Consider the following 8,106-nt stretch of genomic DNA (forward strand, 5'->3'; position numbering starts at 1 on the left):
AGTTATTACCTTCCTTTACCATCTTTTATTCTTTTCTGTCAAATAAAATGGGAGAAAAAGTTTATGCCTGCTCTCTTATCTATTTTCTCTTGACAATTCATGTTCCAATGTTTTTCTCACCCCTACCTTCAAACAAAAATAAATAAGGGAAGGAAGGAAAGAAGGGAGGAAGGAAGAGAGGGAGGGAGGGAGGGTAGAAAGGAGGAAAGGGAACAGAGGAGGGTAGGAAGAAGGAAGGAGAACAAGGCAAAAAAAGAAAAAAAGAAAGCCACATAATTAAAATTAAGTGCCTGGCTTATAACAAACATGAAAGATCAAAAGTTCATCCCTTAATTTACATTATTTTCTCTGAAAGATCAAAAGTCCATTCCTCAATTTATATTATTTTCTCTTTTCTAATAGTTTAACCTATATGCTCCCTATTTCCAAAATTATATAGTGTCCTCTATTTATTTTATTGGAAACATTACCTTTCCCCTTTTCCCTTGGTAAGACATAATTGTATAGGTTCCTTTCTTTACTTGCACAAAACAAAGATTCTATGTTCTCTAAGTCATTGAGTCTGTTTCCATTGGTACAATGTAAAGGGTTTCTCAGCAGAAAATCCATTCCTGTGCATACAAATATAAAATCAAAAACTGTATTTTCTGCCGTGCACAGTGACTCACGCCTATAATCCCAGCACTTTGTGGAGGCAAAGCAGATGGATCACTTGAGGTCAGGCATTTGAGACCAACCTGATCAACATCATGAAACCCTGACTATACAAAAAATACAAAAATTATCCAGGCATGGTGGCATGTGCCTCTAATCCCAGCTACTCAGGAGGCTGAGGCAGGATAATCCCTCAAACCCAGGAAATAGAGATTGCAATGAGCCCTGCACTCCGGCACTCCTGCCTGGGCAACAGAGTGCAACACCATCTCAAAAAAAACAACAGCAACTGTATTTTCAACAGGTAGACTGACTGACTTACTAGTTTCTCTGCTCAGTGTCCTCATGTTACCACACTGGCAGTAGCAATACCACCCCACCTTTGAGGGGGACCTAATAGACCAACAGAACAAGGTTGGCAGTTTCTCCATTGGGATGACAATCCCCCTTCATTTTTGGTGATATATAACCACCCATTTAGCTCTAATGAATATAGCCAAAATGGAAATACCACCTCATATTTAAGTAATAGATGTCAGATCCTTATGAAACAGTAAGTTATGTTTGTGAATACAGATGATTGCCATATATACTACTCATAAATGTCATCCTCTATCACTCTCAACTGTGACAGCAGAATTAAGGGTGATATTTATTTTATTTAAAAACAATCATTTTGAATAATGGTTTACTTCCTGTCTTTATCTCCACTTCCCCATCACTTAAATCAATTACATTTCATCTCCAAAAAAACTCACAGAAATCTTTCACTAGTTCTAACTGAATCTTAAGACTTATCCTCCTATTCTAAATGTGTTTATTTTGATCAGTCTAGTAACATGCATTCAGGTTTAAAGATGAATTAAAAATACCAGAGTCAAGGTTATTTTTTAATTCATCTCAATAATTTATCATTTCTATGCTTTATATGCTTTATATTTTAATCATTGTTGTGTACCTGAAGAATACCCAGAGATCCAAAAGCTGGTGGGAATTTCTTAAATAAACTTGGGAATTTTATAGAGGAAGGATGAACTCTTATAAGCTAAGTTGATTTTAATTAAAGAAAAGTTTGTTTACTCTCAGCACAGTAATTAAAATATAATTAATATTTAAAGAAACAATTCTAATACAAAAAAAATGTCTGAACTTCTCCATGACTATACTAATGAGCTGAATGACTCCACCTTACTGTACCCATGTTGCCTACTCTCTGGATGACAAGAATAACATATAATTATATACATTTTATAAACATAAAGTCATTATTTTGTATTTAATGGGTACAGATATATAGCAAAAAAAAACTAGATAAAATTCAAAAATAATGTACTCCATTATACATCTAAACTAGCAAGATTCTGATTCCACCACTTCTTGATTACATATTACACAGATTAGTTTTTTTATAGAGGTACCATTCTCTATCAGTAGTAAACTCTACAAGGGGGTCAGATTTACTTTCTCATTTAGTAATAGATCCAAGATGCAGACTAATAGTTAGACCAAACTGGAAAAAAACTTTAAAGTCTTCGGGCTGCTTGATGTGTTTGTTATATTTTAAGTCTTTGAGAAATACACCAATACCTGTTGATTTACAGGGATATTCTCCTTTGTTTCTAATAAGTTTTAAAATAATTTTTGCATTTTTATCAAATTAATTTGAGCCATAATTGAACTCAGTTTGACAAAGGAGACACATCAGAATCTACGTGAGTACATTTTCTGTCACCATCTGAGTTGAACCGGTATTAGGGCAGCCTTTCTTCTCAGTCCTCTGTATACAAAATATGCCTTCAGGAATCAGATTAGATTCTGTTGAAAGCATATTTGAAAACCCTGTAGTCCACATTCAGATTCATCTCTTCCTTTCTTGGCACAGGTCAGCCACCTATATAAAATGGCAATGCAATACTAAACACTTTTTTCATTTTGGTCACTGATTTTAAACTGGACTTCAAAGTGAGAACCAGATGTAGATGCAAAGTTCGTTATCTATCTGGCTACCACTTTCCCAGACAAATGACCTATTGACTAACCCCCATAGGTAAATTCCCATCAATAGCTTCAAATTCCACATAACCTTGAAGGACATTAAATCTATTCATTTCTATCTTGCTTTAGTGTGCAAGTAGATGAAGCAGGATTTAGAAACTTGATTAGATGAATCATCACTGGTTATGAGATCAGTTTTAATATTTATTTGGTAGAATTTGCATAACACATTAAGTTTGGTAATTAATAGAATTATGAATGGTAATTTGGGCTATTGAGATTTTCTGTTTGGTCATGGATAGTCAAAACTACTTGGTTAAAAGATTTCATAGGCTTTCATATGTAGATTCTAAAACAAAAGCTGATTCTTTATGTATTTAGTACCTATTACTGCATATTCAGTTTTCCACTCACATCCCCAAATCAAAATCTTGTCGGAAAATTAGAACAAAGAATATTTTGAATTCTCTTTGGAAGAATGTAAGATTTTGGAAAAAGGTGAGTTTCAGCTAGCCTCTCAGCATTTCTGGGATTGCTGTTTGTGCATTTTCTTACTTCTGACAAGATCCCTAATACTGACAACTAGAATTGTTTCAAGCAAGATGGTGCGATTTAGCTTTGCATGCTTTTTTCTAGACCTATTAGTGTGATAGTAACTGATTCTCTTTTGCATAGTTCTTGAGGTAAAATTTCTAGATTAGTGGAATTGGATTTGATACCTCACAAAGGGTTGAGGGAAGATAAGAACTAAAGAGAAGTTCACTGCATCTTAGGTTAAAGAAACCCTAAATTAAATGAGGAAAAGAAGGAAAAAGAGGTTCATAGCTCAGACTCCAAAATAGCGGAGAGTGAATGTATTAAGGTTCAAAGGTTATAACCTGACAACAACCTAATATGGCAGTGTTATAATGGGAAGGGATCTAATCTATAAACTGTAATTCTACCTCTCTGTCTATCCCACCTGTCTATCCCACTGTGTGATCTTGGGACTCAGTTTTCTGATCTATAAAATGAGAATATTGAAGTGCTTGGTCTATAAGTGCCATTCTAGCTGTAAATTATCTAATCTGACCTGAAACAGGAGACTGAGTCAAATTCTGAAGTAGGTAAAATTTCTGGCCTACAACCTCCCTACCAGTCTACATTTCCTTTCTCTTAACACATTTCCTGGTGATCTCTCCAACCTCCAGGTCTTATCTGGGATAAATATTTTCCCTCTTGGGAGAGTCAAACTGTCTGGCAATTAATGCAATGCAGTTGACTAATAATGCAGATGCTAGCTGATAATGGCTAAATTAATGACCTTTTCCACAAGTAATAGCATTTTAAACATAAATGGATTCTCAAAGACCAAAACACCATGACCCAAAAGACTGAAATTGTAATGATGAACTGAGAAGAAGTAGACTTAATCTTTTGTGCATAAGTAATCATCTACCCTGCTTACTCATAAAGCGGTCCTGATTGCTTTGTCTAGAGTGAGAAGTTCAACATAGAAGTTGAAACAATGCTATAGTTTGATGGTTATTACCACAGACATTGAAAGCAGAGTTGGATTTGAGTCCCTGCTGTATCATTTCATAACTGCTTGAGTTTTAACGTTACTAAGCTATCTAATCTTAAGTTTTCTTATCTAAAAAATAGGATAATAATGCCTATATCCCAGAATTATTTTAAAGAATTATGACAGTATATTTGGCACATAGTACACAAGTAAAAACTGCTTATTATCATTATTATTACCACTTATCTGGGAATATTAGTGATGAGCCTGTTTAAAAATCAAATGATGTTATTTTCACTTCCACATGGAGACCTATAGCAAGCCTTGCTATTTTATAAAATGAATATACAATATAAGATCTCTGACTTTAATATAATGACACTGGTTCAGCATCAGCAAATCAGTCTGGTTATTTTATAGTTACATTTACATAAGCAATCTTGTAAAATCCAACATTTCTTTTTTTTTTTTTTTAAGACGTACTGTTTTATTTTTTTAAAAAAAGTTATTCTCAAAGTTTCACACATGACTCTTCACCTACACATAAGCAAACCATAAAACAGGGTGTCATAAAATCAGTGGTGGAAGAGCCGAAAGTTCGTATGAGCGAGGATGATTCCCAGTTCATCGCAGGCCTCAATCACAACTTTGTCAGCAGCAGAGCCAGAGGGAGCCGCGATGTACGCCACACCACTCCTTTTAGCTCTGTCTACATTATCTCTGAAAGAGAAGAAGGCATCAGAGCTGACAGAAACTTCACTCAGTTTGTCAACCCATTCTTTCTTCTCTGCCTCTGTGAGTAATTCAGGGACTTCCTCAAACAGGGCCTTCCACTTTATCAAATCTTCATCCTCGCCAATGGTTCCAGTCACGTATTGATCGATGGCATTGGAGATTTCTGCTCTCTTCACTCCTGTTTTAAACTTCATCGAGAGCACTCGTGGATGGTGTCTAAGCCACCAGTAGTTTGCCTTATCTCCTGCAAGGCAGGTGCAGTGTATACGAGACTGCTGTCCGGCTCCAATGCCGATAACCTGCCTGTTCTTGGCGTAGCACACGGAGTTGGACTGAGCGTACTTGACAGCAATGGTGGCTACGATGAGGTCTCGGAGGGCGGACTCTGGCAGATCTTTATTCTTGGTGACAACATTGCTAAATAATGACTTGTCGACGACACCATTATTTCCCTTCTGGCTTAAATGAAGACCAAAAAGAGTTCTAACTTCATTTTCATCTGGTTTGTAAGACTGGTCCATCTGAAGAACACAGTAGTTGCCATTTTTCTTTTTCGAAAGTATTGTCAAGGCTTCTTCTTCATATCCTGGGGCAATTATACCATCAGAGACTTCTCTGGAAATAATTTTTGCAGTTGGTACATCACAAACATCAGACAATGCCACGAAATCGCCAAATGACGGCATCCTATCAGCCCCTCTTGCTCTTGCATATGCCATTGAAATGGGTGTAAGGGTTTTATAGCGATCAAAGACCATGCAGACTCTGGCCTCATCTTCACTGGGTGGAATTCCAACAGCGGCGCCTGCTGGGCTGACATGTTTGAAAGAGGCAGCGGCTGGAATACCTAACGCCTCTTTGAGTTCCTTCACCAGCTGCCAGGCGTTCAAAGCATCGCACAGGTTTATAAATCCAGGGGCTCCATTTAGAACTGTGATGGGAAGCTGGGGCTTCAGTGTTTACAGCTGGGCAGGGGTCTGATGAGGGTTCATTCCATACCGCAAGGGCATCTGAGATGTGCCTTTGCTGTACTGTTTCCTGAAATAATCTGAAATTGCTTCATCGTATTGTGCCGTATGAGTGAATGCCTTCAAGGCTAACTGGCGTCTAGTCTCCAAGGAGGTGTCCTTACTCTCGGAGCTCTGCATATCTGTGGACACTGCCACATAGTCCTCAGGTTCACACACCACTGTCAGTCGAGTGAGGTTTTTGGCTGCAGCTCTCAGTAAGGTTACTCCACCAATGTCAATTTGCTCCACAGCCTCCTCCACAGTTACACCTGGAGAAGCCACTGTCTTCACAAAGGGATAGAGATTGCAGGCAACAACTCTTATAAGATTGAAATCAAGTCTGGACATGTCAGCATTATCTTCTGGGATATTGTGAGCCAGGACTGCAGGATGCCAAGTTCTCACACGTCCCCCCAACATTTCAGGAAATCCTGTCAACTCAGAGACATCTCTGACTGCCAGACCAGCATCCCTGAGAGCTTTTGCAGTCCCTCCAGAAGCGACCAGATTCAAACCAAGAGAGATCAGGTTTCTTGCAAATTCCACAAGGCCTGTTTTGTCAGAGACACTAAACAAAGCGATCTGGCCGGGAGCTATGACGGCAGGCACTGGGTCTGGGGCAAGCAGGAGGCAGCAGCAGCACCACCACAGTAAAATCTAACATTTCTATGTTCAGTGAGCAACCTGCAGCCCCACACAAATCGTGGATAATTTCCCTAAGTTCTCAAAATTATCTGTCCTATTTAGATAATCTTTAAATGATAGAAATAGATTGAATTGAAATGGAAAAGGACTGACCTCATGCTATGAATCAAATAAGTACAAATGAGAGAACAATCCCAAACAGAAGCTCTCCGCATTTGCACACTTTAGTCCCTATGTCTTCTGACTACTCAATATTACTATTGTAGCATTATTTTACTGTATAAAGCTTTCTGTGTTTTATTCAGATGAATAGGTTTTGTCTTCAAATTTATAGATCTTGCTTGTCCAAGTATCGAATAACTGTTGAAGCCAAGGACTGAGGAAGAGCTCCCTCCACTAATAGGGCCAAGGGGAAGCCTCACAAAGTGAGCTGGCCCTCTACTCCTCTCCAGCTTTTTATCTTCAGAGTCCAGAAGGATCCCCAGATGCTGGGAATAGGCCTACTCCTATGACCTTTATACCTCCATTACCAAGGCTCAAGTGAAAAGTACCAAATCTTTGAAATCCAGGTAAGATCCATCCTTTCCTCCTGTCCCAATACTGACTAAACTCTACCAGACTCTTTGGGACCATCAGGGCAAATTTCATCATGCTGCTTCTTATCAATGTTTATGTCCTTATCACAGGAAACCCAAGATTCTCTGCTCATCCTTCCCTGAACTTCCTGAGCTTTCTACTCCTTTTCCCTGAGACAAATGAAACAATCAGAAGATGACTTCCAAAAGTTTTCTACTATACACACTCACCTATTTTCTGGCTATTGTCTGACTATTTTCTCCTCTTTCTCTCTCATTACTATTAACTATCTGTGTTCCTAGCTAAGATTAACTCTTAACTTTGCAATAGATATCATCATCTCTTGCCTGTCTGAGAGCATTGGTCCAGCTGATTTCCTGTCTTTCTTGCATGGTCAACGTTACTTTTTCCAGTATCTTTTTTTTTTTTTTTTGCTTCCACCACTTTGTAGAAACTCCTCTTGCTCTTGTCATTGTCACCATGACTGTATTATTACTAATCCAATAGTAAAATTCTCAATCTTCATGCTACTTAACCTATCAACAGCATCTGACACATTTCATTCTTAACTTCTCCTTGATGTGGCTTCTAAAACTCCATATTCACCTGACTTTCTTATAACTCACCCAGGTACTTATGTCAGTCTGTGTGGTCATTTATTTCTTATTCACCAATCTTTTTTTTTTTTTTTTTTTTTTTTTTTGAGACAGAGTCTTGCTCTGTCACCAGGCGCCAGGCTGGAGTGCAGTGGTGCAATCTCAGCTCACTGCAACCTCCACCTCCCACGGTCAAGCAATTCTCCTGCCTCAGCCTCCTGAGTAGCTGGGACTACAGGCATGCACCACCACACCCAGTTAATTTTTGTATTTTTAGTAGAGCTAGGGTTTCACCATGTTGGCCAGAATGGTCTCAATCTCTTGACCTCGTGATCCGCCCGCCTCGGCCTCCCAAAGTGCTGAGATTACAAGTGTGAGCCCACCAATCTCG

The 8,106-nt window shown here is 38.5% G+C and overlaps 1 pseudogene; it reads right to left on the reverse strand.

The window, feature by feature from the left end:
• Positions 1–4,728: 4,728 nt before the first annotated feature.
• LOC110567271 (bifunctional purine biosynthesis protein ATIC-like) lies at positions 4,729–6,333 on the reverse strand (annotated as a pseudogene).
• Positions 6,334–8,106: the final 1,773 nt, after the last annotated feature.

This window comes from Aotus nancymaae, unplaced genomic scaffold (genome assembly GCF_030222135.1).
Source record: "Aotus nancymaae isolate 86718 unplaced genomic scaffold, 86718_ANA_hifiasm-v0.15.2.pri h1tg000006l, whole genome shotgun sequence".
In the NCBI taxonomy this organism is placed as follows: domain Eukaryota; kingdom Metazoa; phylum Chordata; class Mammalia; order Primates; family Aotidae; genus Aotus; species Aotus nancymaae.